The 15404-nt window shown below is 51.0% G+C and overlaps 1 protein-coding gene across 1 annotated transcript in view; it reads right to left on the bottom strand.

Annotated features, from left to right (window-relative positions):
- Positions 1 to 15404, bottom strand: part of mdka (midkine a) — a 142218-nt gene that overhangs the window by 37859 nt on the left and 88955 nt on the right. The window lies entirely within an intron of this gene.

The raw sequence follows: 15404 nt of genomic DNA, 5'->3' as shown, positions 1-15404 counted from the left end.
TCCCGAGCTGTCTCCTACCAGAATGAGCGGGAACTCTCGTGTTCCCCCTTTTATATTGCGTGTGCTCTTACTAGTGATTGGCTGCGATGTTGTGTGTGTGCTGGTTGGTCCAAATGCCTGTCCATCAGTGTGTGTGATTGCACCATGATATGCTGATCTGGATATCATGACATTCCCCCTTTTCACAAGAAACATGTGCCTGCATGATAATAAATAAGATTGTGTACTGGGTGCAACTAAATATGTGTGTGTGAGATTAACTACAAAATGTACAGGAGGCGAACTATATACATAGGAGGATGTCAGGTACAACATAAGAACAAAAGTGTACCAAGAACGGAACAAATGCAAACTCTCAAACACAGAACGATAATAGAAACATGGTCAACAGTTTCAGTAAGTCCAATGGAACAAAAGAAACCAAAACAGGCTCATAAGTTCAGTCTCTCAGGTGGGCGACGAATTCGGGTTGACCGCCTCAAGGGTGGGTCAGGAGCCACCGGCTGAGCAATGGGCCTATCGACGGGCGAGAGAGGAAAATGCATCGTGGCAGGAAGCTCAACAAAGTCGACATCAGGGGCAACAGGAGGGCATGGCACCGGTGCAGAGTATCGTAGCGAGCGCGGAGTCAAACGAAGGGCCCGCCGATTGCGGCGGCGAATAGAGCCATCAGGCATGCGAACAACGAATGATCGGGGAGCTACCTGGCAGAGAACCTCAGCCGTTGCTGACCAGCCACCGTCTGGAAGGTGTATGCGGACATTGTCGCCAGGCTCCAAGGCAGCAAGATCAGTCGCCCGAGCATCATGTGCCACCTTCTGCTGAACGCGCTGTTGCTGCATCTTCCGCAAGACCGGGGCATGATCGAGGTCAGGAACATGAATGGACGGAACAGTTGTCCTGATGGTGCGACCCATCAACAGCTGAGCCGGCGACAGGCCCGTGGACAGTGGGGCCGAGCGATAAGCCAGCAAAGCTAGACAGAAGTCAGACCCGGCATCAGCAGCCTTGCAGAGAAGCCTCTTAACAATATGGACGCCCTTCTCCGCCTTGCCATTCGATTGAGGATACAACGGACTGGACGTCACATGCGTGAAGTTGTAGGCAGCGGCAAAGGAAGACCATTCTTGACTCGCAAAGCAAGGTCCGTTGTCAGACATGACGGTGAACGGAATGCCATGGCGAGCGAAGGTCTCCTTGCATGCCCGGAGGACAGCAGATGATGGAATACAATGTTGACAAATGTGAGGTTATCCATTTTGGTAAGAATAACGGCAAAAGGGATTATTATTTAAATGATAAAAAATTAAAACATGCTGCTGTGCAGAGAGATCTGGGTGTGCTAGTGCATGAGTCGCAGAAAGTTGGTTTTCAGGTGCAACAGGTGATTAAGAAGGCAAATGGAATTTTGTCCTTCATTGCTAGAGGGATGGAGTTTAAGACTAGGGAGGTTCTGCTACAATTGTATAAGGTGTTAGTGAGGCCACACCTGGAGTATTGTGTTCAGTTTTGGTCTCCTTACTTGAGAAAGGACGTACTGGCACTGGAAGGTGTGCAGAGGAGATTCACTAGGTTAATCCCAGAGCTGAAGGGGTTGGATTACGAGGAGAGGTTGAGTAGACTGGGACTGTACTCGTTGGAATTTAGAAGGATGAGGGGGGATCTTATAGAAACATATAAGATTATGAAGGGAATAGATAGGATAGATGCGGGCAGGTTGTTTCCACTGGCGGGTGAAAGCAGAACTAGGGGGCATAGCCTCAAAATAAGGGGAAGTAGATTTAGGACTGAGTTTAAGAGGAACTTCTCCACCCAAAGGGTTGTGAATTTATGGAATTCCTTGCCCAGTGAAGCAGTAGAGGCTCCTTCATTAAATGCTTTTAAGATAAAGGTCGATAGCTTTTTGAAGAATAAAGGGATTAAGGGTTATGGTGTTCGGGCCGGAAAGTGGAGCTGAGTCCACAAAAGATCAGCCATGATCTCATTGAATGGCGGAGCAGGCTCGAGGGGCCAGATGGCCTACTCCTGCTCCTAGTTCTTATGTTCTTATGTTCTTATGATGAAGTGTCGTGCAGGCATATGACCTCCGGGTAACTTGAGAAATAGTCAATGATAATAACGTAGTCCCTGCCGAGCGCGTGAAAGAGGTCGACACCGACCTTCGACCAGGGGGAAGTGACCAACTCGTGGGGCTGAAGGGTCTCACGGGGTTGCGCCGGCTGAAACCTCTGGCAGGTGGGGCAGTTGAGCACCATGTTTGCGATGTCGTCGCTGATACCCGGCCAGTACACAGTCTCTCGGGCCCTCCGCCTGCACTTCTCGACTCCGAGATGGCCTTCGTGCATTGTTCGAGGACAAGGTGGTGCATACTGTGTGGGATCACAATCCGATCCAATTTTAAGAGGATGCCATCAACGATGGCCAGGTCATCCCGGACATTGTAAAATTGTGGGCACTGCCCCTTTAGCCACCCTTCTGTCATGAGGCACATCACACGTTGTAGCAGGGGGTCAGCCGCAGTCTCACGTCGAATGTGGGCCATACGTGCATCAGTGGCCGGCAGATTGGCCGATGTGAAGGCTACCTGTGCCTCAACCTGGCACACGAACCCCTCGGGGTCGGACGTTGTGTTGACCCCCCTAGACTGAGCATCTGCGATGATAAGCTCCTTCCCCGGGGTGTAGACAAGCTGAAAGTCGTACCTGCGGAGCTTGAGCAGAATGCGCTGGAGGTGAGGGGTCATGTCGTTTAGATCCTTCTGAATAATGCCGACCAGGGGGCGATGGTCGGTCTCTACAGTGAACTGCGGAAGACCATAGACATAGTCATGAAACTTGTCAATGCCCACCAACAATCCGAGGCATTTCTTCTCGATCTGCGCATAGCGCTGTTCTGTGGGGGTCATGGCCCGCGAGGCATAGGCGACCGGAGCCCATGATGAGGTGTCGTCCCGTTGCAGGAGGACCGCACCAATACCCGATTGGCTGGCATCCGTGGAGATCTTTTGTTCTCCCGTGTGGTGTCGAATAACGCCAATACCGGGGCGGTGATGAGCTTGACCTTGAGCTCCTCCCATTCATTCTGGTGTGCAGGCAGCCACTGGAACTCCGTGGTCTTCTTGACCAGGTGGCGAAGAGCAGTCGTGTGTGAGGCAAGGTTGGGAATGAACTTCCCCAGGAAGTTGACCATCCCGAGAAAAAGTAGCACTGCCTTCTTGTCTGACGGCCGCTGCATGGCCGTGATGACTGCCACCTTGTCGGCATCCAGCCGGACACCCGACCGAAAGATGTGGTCCCCCAAAAACTTCAGTTCAGTCTGGCCAAAAGAGCATTTAGCTCGGTTAAGGCGCAGGCCCTGATCTCGGATACGTGCAAAGACACGCTGGAGACGACTGATGTGCTCCTGTGGTGTTGTTGACCAGATGATAATATCTTCTACGTAGACGCGTACCCCTTCGATGCCCTCCATCATCTGTTCCATGATGCGATGGAACACTTCGGAAGCAGAAATGATGCCGAATGGCATTCTGTTATAGCAGAACCTGCCAAATGTAGTGTTGAAAGTGCAGAAGCCCTTTGAGGCATCAAGCTTGGTAAATATTTTTGCCCGAGCCATTTCTCTCGTGATCTCTTCCCGCTTAGGTATAGGGTAGTGCTCCCTCATGATGTTGGAATTCAAGTCTTTCGGGTCAATGCAGATCCGGAGCTCGCCGGATGGCTTCTTCACACACACCATGGAGCTGACCCATGGCGTTGGTTCCGTGACCCGGGAAAGCACTTCTTGGTCCTGCAACTGTTGCTTGAGGCGGTCCTTGAGGGGTGCTGGGACCCTACGAGGGGCGTGAATGAATGGCATCCGGTTTGAGCCGTATTTTGTACGTGTAGGGCAGCATGCCCATGCCCTCGAAAACCTCCTGGTTGTGCGCAAGGTGTGAGTGGAGCTGCGCCCTAAAGTCTACATCTGGAAAGTCAGATGTGCCGTCAGGAGACAAAGTGTGGACTCGCCGAACGAGGTGGAGAATCTTGCACGCCTGTGCGCCTAACAGAGAGTCCTTCGAGGATCCTACGATCTCAAATGACAGCTTGGCCGTGCGCGAGTTGTGGGTGACTTCCAGCTGGCAGGACCCCGTGGCCGGGATGACGTTCCCATTGTAATCCACCAATTGACAGTGGGAAGGTAGAATGGGTGGTTTGACCTTTAATGCCTGGAAAGCTGACCATGCGGAGGCACCAGTGTCCAGGCGAAATGTGACTTGGGATCGGTTGACCGTCAGGGTGGCGCACCACTCATCGTCCGGATCAATGGTGTGGACTGGCAGCTGCAGGTGGTGCCTACTTGGGGACAGCCTGTTCTTATGGATGACCGCAACGCGGAAAGGCTCGCTGTCGTCGGTGTCGCCGGTCTGCAAGGTGTCTGGAGGTGAGCCAGTGAATGTGGGCTGAATGGCCCGCACGGTCCTGCGAGACTGGCGGAATTGTTGCGAGTTGGCAGGTTGAGGTGCTCGACAACAGGCAGCATAGTGGCCCAACCTGCCACAGCGTAGGCACTGTCGGGTTCTAACAGGACATTGACGCTTTAAATGTGCAGATCCACAGTTGCTGCACGTCGTGACGCCATGATGTTCATAACGTTCGTTGCGCCACCGCGCATGCGCGGTGCGGTCCTGCGTAGAGCACGCCTGCGCATCTTGTTCCTCTGCCTCAGCGTCCCCTCTTTTGGTGCGTACAAGCGCGGGAGGCCTTGGAAAGCACGAAAAATGGCCGCCCTCGTCCGGGCCGCGAGCCAGGAGGTACTCGATCGACTGGACCTGCTCCGCCTCGGGGGCCCAGTGCCGCGCCGTTTAGGCCGCCTGCATATGGCAGTACCGGCTGGTCGCGTTTTCATGGAGGACGCAGGTCTCGATTGCAGTCGCCAGGGTGCGTTGTTTCACTTTAAGGAGCTGCTGGCGTAGGGTGTCTGACTCAACCCCAAAAACTATCTGATCCCTTATCATGGAGTCGGAGGTGGCCCCGTAGCCGCAGGATTGCGCAAGCATGCGGAGGTGTGTTAGGTATGATTGAAAAGGTTCGTCCTTACCCTGCAGGTGCTGCTGAAATAGGTACCGTTCAAAGCTCTCATTTACTTCCACGCTGAAGTGTTCATCGAACTTGAGCAGCACCGTTTTGTATTTTTATTTGTCCTCACCTTCCGTGAATGCCAGGGAGTTAAAGACGTGGATGGAGTGTTGCCCTGCCATGGAGAGGAGAAGGGCTATCTTCCTGGTGTCCAATGCATTCTCCCTGTCTGTGGCCTCGAGGAATAGCTGGAAGCGCTGTTTGAAAAACTTCCAGTTTACACCTAGATTACCAGCGATTCGGAGCGACTGCGGCGGGCTGATGCTTTCCATGGATCAGGATGGCGGATGGCTGAAATGGTGCAGGTAGGTCTCACAGTCGCTGGTCTGCGTCCACTCGTGGTATCATGTCGTGTTGGATGTCCTGATACACAAATGAGCCAACACGGCTGCAGATGGTACAACTTGATTTTATTATGTTAACTAACAGATGCAACTAACTATAGACTTGGGTACGTTCGCTACCAGCTAACCTATGGACCTAGCCCTATCACTAATATTGGTGAGGCACTCAGCACATGGTCTATGTCTGAGTGTCACGCTGCAAGCTCGGGGCCCCCGAGGCAGAGCGTGTCCTGTCGATCGAGTACCTCCCGGCCTGCGGCCCCGACGAGGGCGGCCATTTTGCGTGCTTTCCAAGGCCTCTCGCGCTTGTACGTGCCAAAAGAGGGGACGCTGAGGCAGAGGAACGCTAACCTATGGACCGAGCTGTCTCCTACCAGAATGAGCGGAAACTCTCGTGTTCCCCCTTTTATAGTGCTTGTGCTCTTACTAGTGATTGGCTGCGATGTTGTGTGTGTGCTGGTTGGTCCAACTACCTGGCCATCAGTGTGTGTGTGATTGCACCATGATATGCTGATCTGGATATCATGACAACCACCAGTTGCAAATTCTCCTCCAAGTCACTCACTATCCTGACTTGGAAATGTATCGCCGTTGCTTCACTGTCACAGGATCAAAATGCTGGAACTCCCTCCCTAACAGCACGGTGAGTGGACCCACACCACATGGACTGCAGCGGTTCAAGAAGGCAGCTCACCACCACCTTCTTGAGGGCAATTAGGGATGGGTGATAAATGCTGGTCTAGCCAGCGGCGCACGCCACCTATGAACCAATAAATGAATAAATATTCATCCCTCAGCATCACCTAACCAGATATGATCGTTATCACATGACCATTTGTAAGATCTTGCTGGGCACAACTTGGCTGCTGCATTTCCTACAATACAATGTATATACGTCTGAAGTATTTCACAGGTTGCAGGTCATTTTGTTTTCTTTCTTTCTTATCCATCACCCTCCCCCTTCACCTTATCCCAGTCAGTGGTTAATAATGAATCATTGCTAAGGACATTAAGAAGGTTTACAACAGCATGCTGGTCAGTACACACAACTAAGTGAGCCAGCATCAAGGGTATTTCTACAAACAGATCCATGACCATACTCCAAGGTATACATCAGTCTTTCAAGCAGTAAACCATCATTAATCCATCTGCCCTCTGATTATTTACACAGCATACAGTCCAGATTACAATCAGATCCAAATTCCTTGGTTACTCCTCCTCCATTCCTCTTTCTCTCTCCCCCCACCAAGCCACTTTGACAAATTCTACAAGTTTGCTTTCTTAAAACAAGCCTTGTAGAGAAATGCTCAACAGCTGTGACCCCTGAACTTTATCCCCTGGCTTTTTCCACATGTTGGGCATCATGGCAGTTCGCACTCATTAAGGCTGAAAATAAAAGGCAATAGAGGATTTGAAATGCCTGAATCACAGGGCAGGAAGGCAATATCCATCACTGCCTGTGGCAATCAGGCTACCCCCCCCCTTGCCCCCTCCACCTTCCTCAACCACTACTGCCTCCAGTGTCAACTGTTATCATTTAACAAATACTGTTCACTGTCCATTACTGGTGCATATCCTTAACGCTTAGGATTGGAATGTAATGCTGAGTACAAAAGGGTGATGATGAAAGACATTTAGTAAGGCCAGCTGCCTTACCACACACTGATCCTGTTCTCTATATAGCAACTGGACATTAACCTTGAAGTGCTGACTGTAAAGGTTATATCAGCCCCAGATGCACGACTATGAAATTAATTTGAGATTCATACAGCAACTTCCCTCTTTTAGTAAACTGTGCTTAATATGAAACATAAAATTATTTTAAAAGTGAAATATAGACGATTAGTAACTTGCACTGTATTCTGGAAAGATTGGCTTCCCCAGTGCCATGAAGCCTACTGTTTGGAGCCTAAACAGGACCATAAATTTCCTTTGAAAACAACACAGAATGGCTTGAAGAGATATGCAGAGTCCTGACAGCAAGCTGCCCATCACTCAGCTAGTGATAAGGAAAGTATTGGCAAGTCAAAGAGAGGAACTTAAGCTCCATTTTAACTAATTTTAAAGCTCTCTGCCCCGGTGCTGTTTGGCAATGCCAGGTTGCTAGTGCCAACTTGGGGCTGTTTAGCACAGGGCTAAATCGCTGGCTTTGCAAGCAGACCAAGGCAGGCCAGCAGCATGGTTCGATTCCCGTAACAGCCTCCCCGAACAGGCGCCGGAATGTGGTGACTAGGGGCTTTTCACAGTAACTTCATTTGAAGCCTACTTGTGACAATAAGCGATTTTCATTTCATTTTCACAAGAAAAAGCAAACATTGAAATACTCACCGGCGTTTTCAGTGATTACTTTAGGTGTTAAAGATTCTCTGAGATGGCCGGAATTGGATTTTAAATTGCAACACTGGTTAGTTGGCATTTTAACACAAATCGACACCTTGGTAAAGGAATTGAAGCCAGCGCTGGCCTTGGAGGCCTCGGTCAAGGCTATTCAGTGCTGGTCTCCACAAACGGGGACCAGATGAAACAACACTCATGGGGGGGTCTCCCAGGGGATTGGAGGCTCCTAGATGCATGCCTGCTGGGTAGTGCTGTACCCTAGAACTGCTGGTGCCAACTGTACATCCTGGCACTGCCTCTGGCACTGACCTGGCACTGCCCCGGTGCTGTTTGGCAATGCCAGGTTGCTAGTGCCAACCTCTGCTGGGGGCAGTGCTGGGGCAGAACACTGGGGATCCCCATGGGGTTGGGTTGTACTTTTTTTTTGGGGGGGGGGGGAGGAGACCTTGATGCTGATGGTCATATGGGGTGAGCCCCTAAAGCTTCTTGTGGGGCAACCCCTGTATCTGTGGGGGCTGCTGGGGAAAAAAAGGAATTGAAGCCAGCTCTAGGAACGGTTGACTGGAAACTTGATGAACAGCCGAGTCTTAAAATGGCTGCTAGCACTCAGTACGAAGGCCGTATGGCATTCTGGCGACTAGTGCCTGTCCTAACTCCCTCTCATAACAACGAGTAAACATGGCATTGATATCAATATTTCAAATGTTACTTCAAGGGTTACTCGCTATTTCATGTTCACTTGCAGCCGGAGCTGTGAAGAGGATCTCTGAAACACATCAGGAGACTCTCCGGGACACTTTGTCAAGAATTTGGGGCGAAATTCTCCCCCAACGGCGCGATGTCCGCCGACTGGCATCAAAGATGGCGCCAATCAGACGGGCATCACGCCGGCCCAACGGTGCGGAATGCTCCGCATCTTTGGCGGCCTAGCCCCAACATTGAGGGGTTAGGCAGACGCCGGAGGGATTTCCGCCCCGCCAGCTGGCGGAAATGGCGTTTGTTTCCCTGCCAGCTGGCGCGGAAATGCGGCGCATGCGTGGGAGCGTCAGCGGCCGCTGACAGTTTCCCGGCGCATGCACGGGAGCGTCAGCGGTCGCTGAACGTTTCCCGCGCATGCGCAGTGGGGAGAGTCTCTTCCGCCTCCGCCATGGTGGAGGCCGTAGCGGAGGCGGAAGGGAAAGAGTGCCCCCACGGCACAGGCCCGCCGGCGGATCGGTGGGCCCCGATCGCGGGCCAGGCCACCGTGGGGGCACCCCCCGGGGTCAGATCGCCCCGCGCCCCCCCCCAGGACCCCGGAGCCCGCCCACGCCGCCTGGTCCCGCTGGTAAATACCAGGTTTGATTTACGCCGGCGGGACAGGCAATTTCTGGGCGGGACTTCGGCCCATCTGGGCCGGAGAATTGAACGGGGGGTCCCGCCAACCGGCGCGGCCCGATTCCCGCCCCCGCCCAATCTCCAGTACCGGAGACTTTGGCGGGGGCGGGATTCACGGCGGCCAACGGCCATTCTCCGACCCGGCGGGGGGTCGGAGAATGACGCCCCAGGACGTGTTTCAGCTAATTGGGAACAAAGTCTCAGAGCGAGCACGTTTAGCTGCGTGTTTCAGCAACTTGTGTTGTATAAGGGGCCTCAGCGGGGAATGTGCAGCCAATGCCACACATAGCCCCGTGTACACTGGGGAGCTGATCTCGCTAGAGCTCCCCAGTTTAGTGAGAGATCGGGACGCCATTTAAAAATGCGAGCTGCCTCGCTCTAATATGCAAATCTGCCAAAAAGTGATCCCGCGTTGGATCGCGCGGGGTGTTGCGAGTCGGGAGCGGGGTCTCCCGGCTTTTATCAGCCACGCCGCGCTACGGCGAGCTGCTTTTCAGGCACAGCTTGGCCATTGGATCGTGCCGTTTACCAACGCTTGAACAACATTTATTCTGAAAACTCCTGAGAGCTCCACCCTAAAAAGAGTAACCACCTGACTGGATAGTTTATAGGAGTCACCAGAAGAAAGGGAGTGATTGGTCATTGGCACCTTGCTAGGTGGACCCTGTGGTCTGGACAAGGAATGGGAGGTGAACATAAAGCCAGGTCAGCAGCAGCTGATGCAGGTAGAGAAGGCCAGGAGGGGATGGCCTTCCCTCAAAGAACAAAGAACAAAGAAATGTACAGCACAGGAACAGGCCCTTCGGCCCTCCAAGCCCGTGCCGACCATGCTGCCCGACTAAACTGCAACCTTCTACACTTCCTGGGTCCGTATCCCTCTATTCCCATCATATTCATGTATTTGTCAAGATGCCCCTTAAATGTCACTATCGTCCCTGCTTCCACCACCTCCTCCGGTAGCGTGTTCCAGGCACCCACTACCCTCTGTGTAAAAAACTTGCCTCGTACATCTACTCTAAACCTTGCCCCTCTCACCTTAAACCTATGCCCCCTAGTAATTGACCCCTCTACCCTGGGGAAAAGCCTCTGACTATCCACTCTGTCTATGCCCCTCATAATTTTGTAGACCTCTATCAGGTCACCCCTCAACCTCCGTCATTCCAGTGAGAACAAACCGAGTTTATTCAACCGCTCCTCATAGCTAATGCCCTCCATACCAGGCAACATTCTGGTAAATCTCTTCTGCACCCTCTTTAAAGCCTCCACATCCTTCTGGTAGTGTGGCGACCAGAATTGAACACTATACTCCAAGTGTGGCCTAACTAAGGTGCTATACAGCTGCAACATGACTTGCCAATTCTTATACTCAATGCCCCGGCCAATGAAGGCAAGCATGCCGTATGCCTTCTTGACTACCTTCTCCACCTGTGTCACCCCTTTCAGTGACCTGTCGACCTGTACTCCTAGATCTCTCTGACTTTCAATACTCTTGAGGGTTCTACCATTCACTGTATATTCCCTACCTGCATTAGACCTTCCAAAATGCATTACCTCGTCTTGGTACAGGGCAAGCCTCCTCCACCAGCATCTCCAGTGCCCCATCGGAGAACCTATGTGGCCCCTCCCTGGGTTTCTGAGCCAGCTAGTAACATGTTGCTGTGTGTAGGCCAGCACACGCCACACCTTCAGTGGAAGTACTGCCCCACAAAAAAGGAGCCTAATCAGCAATGTGTGTTGAACTTGCAGGTTTATGCGATAGCACCTCCAGGCAAATTCAAATGAAGGTAATCAGCAATTATTACCATAATTATGTACTAAATTCAGACTTATAAGCATTGCACACATTTAGCATCTGTTTTCACCTCTGGGCCAAAAAAAAGTCTCCTTCGTTTCGACCAAACCCTTTCTCCCACGGTAAGAATCAAAAATAAATACAAATACGATCTTTCTCTTAATGCTCAATGCCACAGATGAAATGGTGCATTTGGAAAACATGTTCAGTGGCTGATCAGGCTGCAGGTCATCTTCAAGATTGAGTAAACAACAACGTACAGTGTGACCGGGTGTCACAGCTGGATTAGAGTTCCGACACATCTACATCTGAGACCCTCAGATGTTTCACAGAGCAGGGAGGGAAAGTGCTCACCACCTTCAGCAGCTGCCTGAGGCTGGAAGACAGTGACCAGAAAACAGCTGGGACAGATGCTTTCAAGGAACAAGGCACAAACGTAAAATGAGAGGCCTACTGTCTTTTTTAATTCTTGGCCCACCAAACATGGGAGCAATTTTAACACCTTCTTTATTATCTTTGAATATAAGGCTCAAGTGTGTTTCTTGCAAGAGAATTAACAGCTCACAAATAAGTTCAGCACACTGTTGGTTTTTAATTTGCTTGGTTAGTGCAGACTGACATATACTGTCGTATACTGGTTCAGAATGTTAGAACAGGGTAATGCAGCCAGCCCCTGGAGTCTGTTCCTCCATTCAATTAAAAAAGGCTGACCTTCCCCAATAACATTGCCGCAGATGCTGAAACGAAACCAGGAAGTGCTGGAAATACTCAGCAGGCCTGGCAGTATCTGTGGAGCAAGAGGGCGCGATCTAACAAAAACGTTTCTAAGTGTCATTTGTGGTAGGCTTTGTTGGCAGTTTCCCCCGACTCTGTTGGCGAGTTCCCCACCGCTGTCTAAACACACTTTTTGTCACTTTCTTGGGCCCTGCAGAGTTTCTCACCGGACTAACCCATACAGAGAATTATTTTCAGCACTGGGGAGCTGAACTCGCTGGCCAGGCCAGCTCCTCAGAGATCGGGCCACCATTTTGAAAGGGTGCCCTGATCTCTAGGTGGGCTTGAGGGTCTCCCACATCCCTCACCTCCCCCCCCCACCCCCTGGGGCAATGTCGCACCCCCCCACACACATGGGCACTACACCACACACACCCCCAAGTGATGACACCCTGCTATGGGGTCGCTGATGGGCCCCCCTGTTCAGGCCTTCCCATCCCTTTTCAAGCCCCCACCCTTCCAGGACTCCCACCCTTCATTCCCCCCAACCTTCTGGAAGCCCCTTCATATTCACCCTGTATCCCCCCACGCTTCATAACCTCCTTCCACCCTCCTTTCATGGGCATGGCACCCCTCAGGCCTTGACCATCCTACCCTGGCACTGCCACCCTGGTACCCTGGCAGTGCTTTTGCTGGCCTTGCAGTGCCACCGAGGCAACTTGGCAGTGCCAGGGTGGCCGTGCCAAGGTGCCAGCCAGGCAGTACCAAGGTGCCCGCATTCAAGGGAGAGAACCAGGGGGCCACCCTGCCCTGTCCCTGACCACCCAGAGGCCTCTGATGGCCGAGAACCCCCGAGTTCCACCTGGTCCACATTACGACATCCGGCTACGGTCTCCCTGGGGAGGCTGGTAGATGCTGGGAGTCTGATAGATCCCAGGTCAGCATGCCTCAGTGAGATACCTCTCCCTGCGTCTACCAGCCACATCGCATTCCTGTTCATTGGGGTAGATTGCACCCATAGTTAACGTTTCAAGTTTGATATGACCCTTCACTGTATCAAACTCAAAACTCACCAGAGAAGCTGCCCGACCTGCTGAGTGTTTCCAACAATTTATCAATCTCAGTTTATTTTCCCCAGCCGCAACAACTTTTTGGGAGTGAAAGTTACAGACTTCCACTAGCCTTTGTTTGAAGATGTATTCGATTTTGCTTTTGATTGTTCATGAGATGTGGGCATCATTGGCTAGGCCAGCATTTATTGCCCATTGCTAATTGCCTTGGAGAACATGATGGTGAGCTGCCTTCTTGAACTGCTGCAGTCCCTGTGGTGTAGGAAAACCCACTGTGCTATTTGGAAGTGAGGTCCCGGTCTTTGACCCAGTGAACGTGAAGGAACATAGTTCCAAATCAGGATGGTGAGAGGCTTGGAGGGAAATTTGCAGCTGGTGGTGTTCCCATGCTGACCTTGTCCTTCTGGGTGGTAGAGGTCATGGCTTTGGAAGATGCTATCAAAGGAGCATTGGTGAGTTCATGGGTTCTATTTTTCCAGAAAAATACTTTGTCAGCTACCTTTCAGCCAATGGGGATTAAAATGGGAGATATGCAAAATAGGCACTTGCTATTAATGTTTCACACAATTACACCATGTCAAGATTGATCAAACTATTGATTTTGTTTTATTCATTTGTGAGGCCAGCATTTATCACCATTCCTAATTTCCCTGGAGAAGGTGTTGGTGAGCTGTCTTCTTGAATAGCGCACAAGGAGGGCATTTCAGAGGGTAGTTGAGAGCCAACCACATTGTTGTGTGTCACGAGTCACATGTAGGTCAGGCCAGACAAGGACAACAAATTTCCTTCCGTAAAGGGCAGCTGGGGTTTTTATACCAATCCAGTGGTTACAGAATCACCATTACCGAGACTAGCTTCTCATTCCAGATCAGTTTAGTTGACTGAATTTAAATTTCCCAGATGCCATGGTGAGATTTAAGCTCACGTCACCAGATCATTTGCCTGGCTTATGATTCCAGTGACATTACTACTGGCCCACTACACCAACAATGCAAGCAGATCTGCAACTCAGTCAGAATATAAGAGCTTTGTTCCACAAGAAGATTTGAATTAGGGGTCTCTCAAAGGGCAATGGACATTTCAATTGTAAACTTGTTTGCTTTTCGATCACAAGTAAAAGCATCAGATATCCCAAGATTGCTATTGACTTTTAACAATTTATATCCGAAACGCTCAATATTTGAATTGACTGATCGTTGAGAAAATTTGGTTCCACATTCAAGAAAGTCCACCTCAAGAATCAAAAAGCATTGACATATAAATGTGGAGCAACACAGTTACACCAAATGTATTTATATAGCACTTTTAACATAATAAACATCCCTCTTTTAAAAATGTTTTCCAATTAAGGGGCAATTTAACGTGGCCAATCCACCTACTCTGCACATCTTCGGGTTGTGAGGGTGAGACCCACGCAGACACGGGGAGATTGTGCAAACTCCACACGGACAGTGTAGTAAAGCATCCATAAGCACTTCACAGGAGGGTTATAAAACCCCGAGTCATAAAGGGAGATAATTAGGCGAGATGACCAAATCTTGGTCAAAGTTTCAAAGGAGGAATGAGAGATTTCAGGAAGGAACTCCAGTACTTTGAGCCTCGGCAGCAAAAGGCCCAGCCACCATTGGCGGAGTGATTAAATCAGGGATGTTCAGGAAGTCAGATTTAGAGGAGCGCCGATCTCATAGAGGGTTTTCAGGCCGGAGGAGATTACAGAGATAGTTCCAGGTAAGGTTCTTGTAAATAAGGATGAGAATTTAAAAACCAACACTTTGCTTAACTAGGAGACAATACCAACCCACCCGCATTTCAATCAAACTTTAAAGCCTGAATTGTTTGCCTGAAATCTGGAAGCGTCACGACCATACAGACAGCAGCGAACAATCAAACATTCAGGAGCTGGGCTTCAGCACTGGGGATTTCCTCGCGACCAAAGGGAGAGTGTGTGGATCAGGGGAGGGCACCTGAGCATGATCTCGCTAATGTTCCCGGCAGGGGTCTGGGGTCTAGGGGCTCCTGCTGTGGCCGGGGTGAGTGTGCAGAGTGAGGTTTTCCAGCAAAACTGGTTCGGTGGATTGTGCTCTGAGAGAAGAAAGGATACGTAATGGTGGGGAAGACTTGGACAGATTTGAAGGTCCCGGGTGGAAGCCCCAACTGATTATCAGTCTCTCTCCTTCTCCAATTCCTTACAGATGTAGCAATACGGCTGATTATGTCGGTCTCACAGAGGCTGCACTTGCGGTGCTGGCAGCAGCCCAGGTCAGATGCCGGAGAAGGCAACACCATCGATGCAGGCTGGAGGTAGCACCCTATGTGCAGGGGGCCACCCCACACCCTGAAAATCCGACTGGGTGGGAACCCAGAGGGGGACACAGAGATGACCCACGGTGTAAAGGTGTCGCTGGTCTTTCAAGGAGATGGCGGACAATATGTGTTGCAGGAGACTCCGTCTCAACAAAGAGACAGTGCGGCACTTGTGCCACGCCCTTGGCAACCCGTGAAGGAGTACATCCGCACCTGGTGGCCCGTAAGGTCGCTGCAGTCCTGAATTTCTATGTAACCAGATCATTCCAGGGCTCGAGCGGAGACTTCTGCGGCTACAGCCGACAAGTACATCTGTGAGGTCACGGAGAACAGATTTCATCAACCTTGAACTGGA

The sequence above is a fragment of the Scyliorhinus torazame genome, chromosome 10, assembly GCF_047496885.1.
Source record: "Scyliorhinus torazame isolate Kashiwa2021f chromosome 10, sScyTor2.1, whole genome shotgun sequence".
In the NCBI taxonomy this organism is placed as follows: domain Eukaryota; kingdom Metazoa; phylum Chordata; class Chondrichthyes; order Carcharhiniformes; family Scyliorhinidae; genus Scyliorhinus; species Scyliorhinus torazame.
This window is presented reverse-complemented; position numbering and strand designations above follow the sequence as displayed.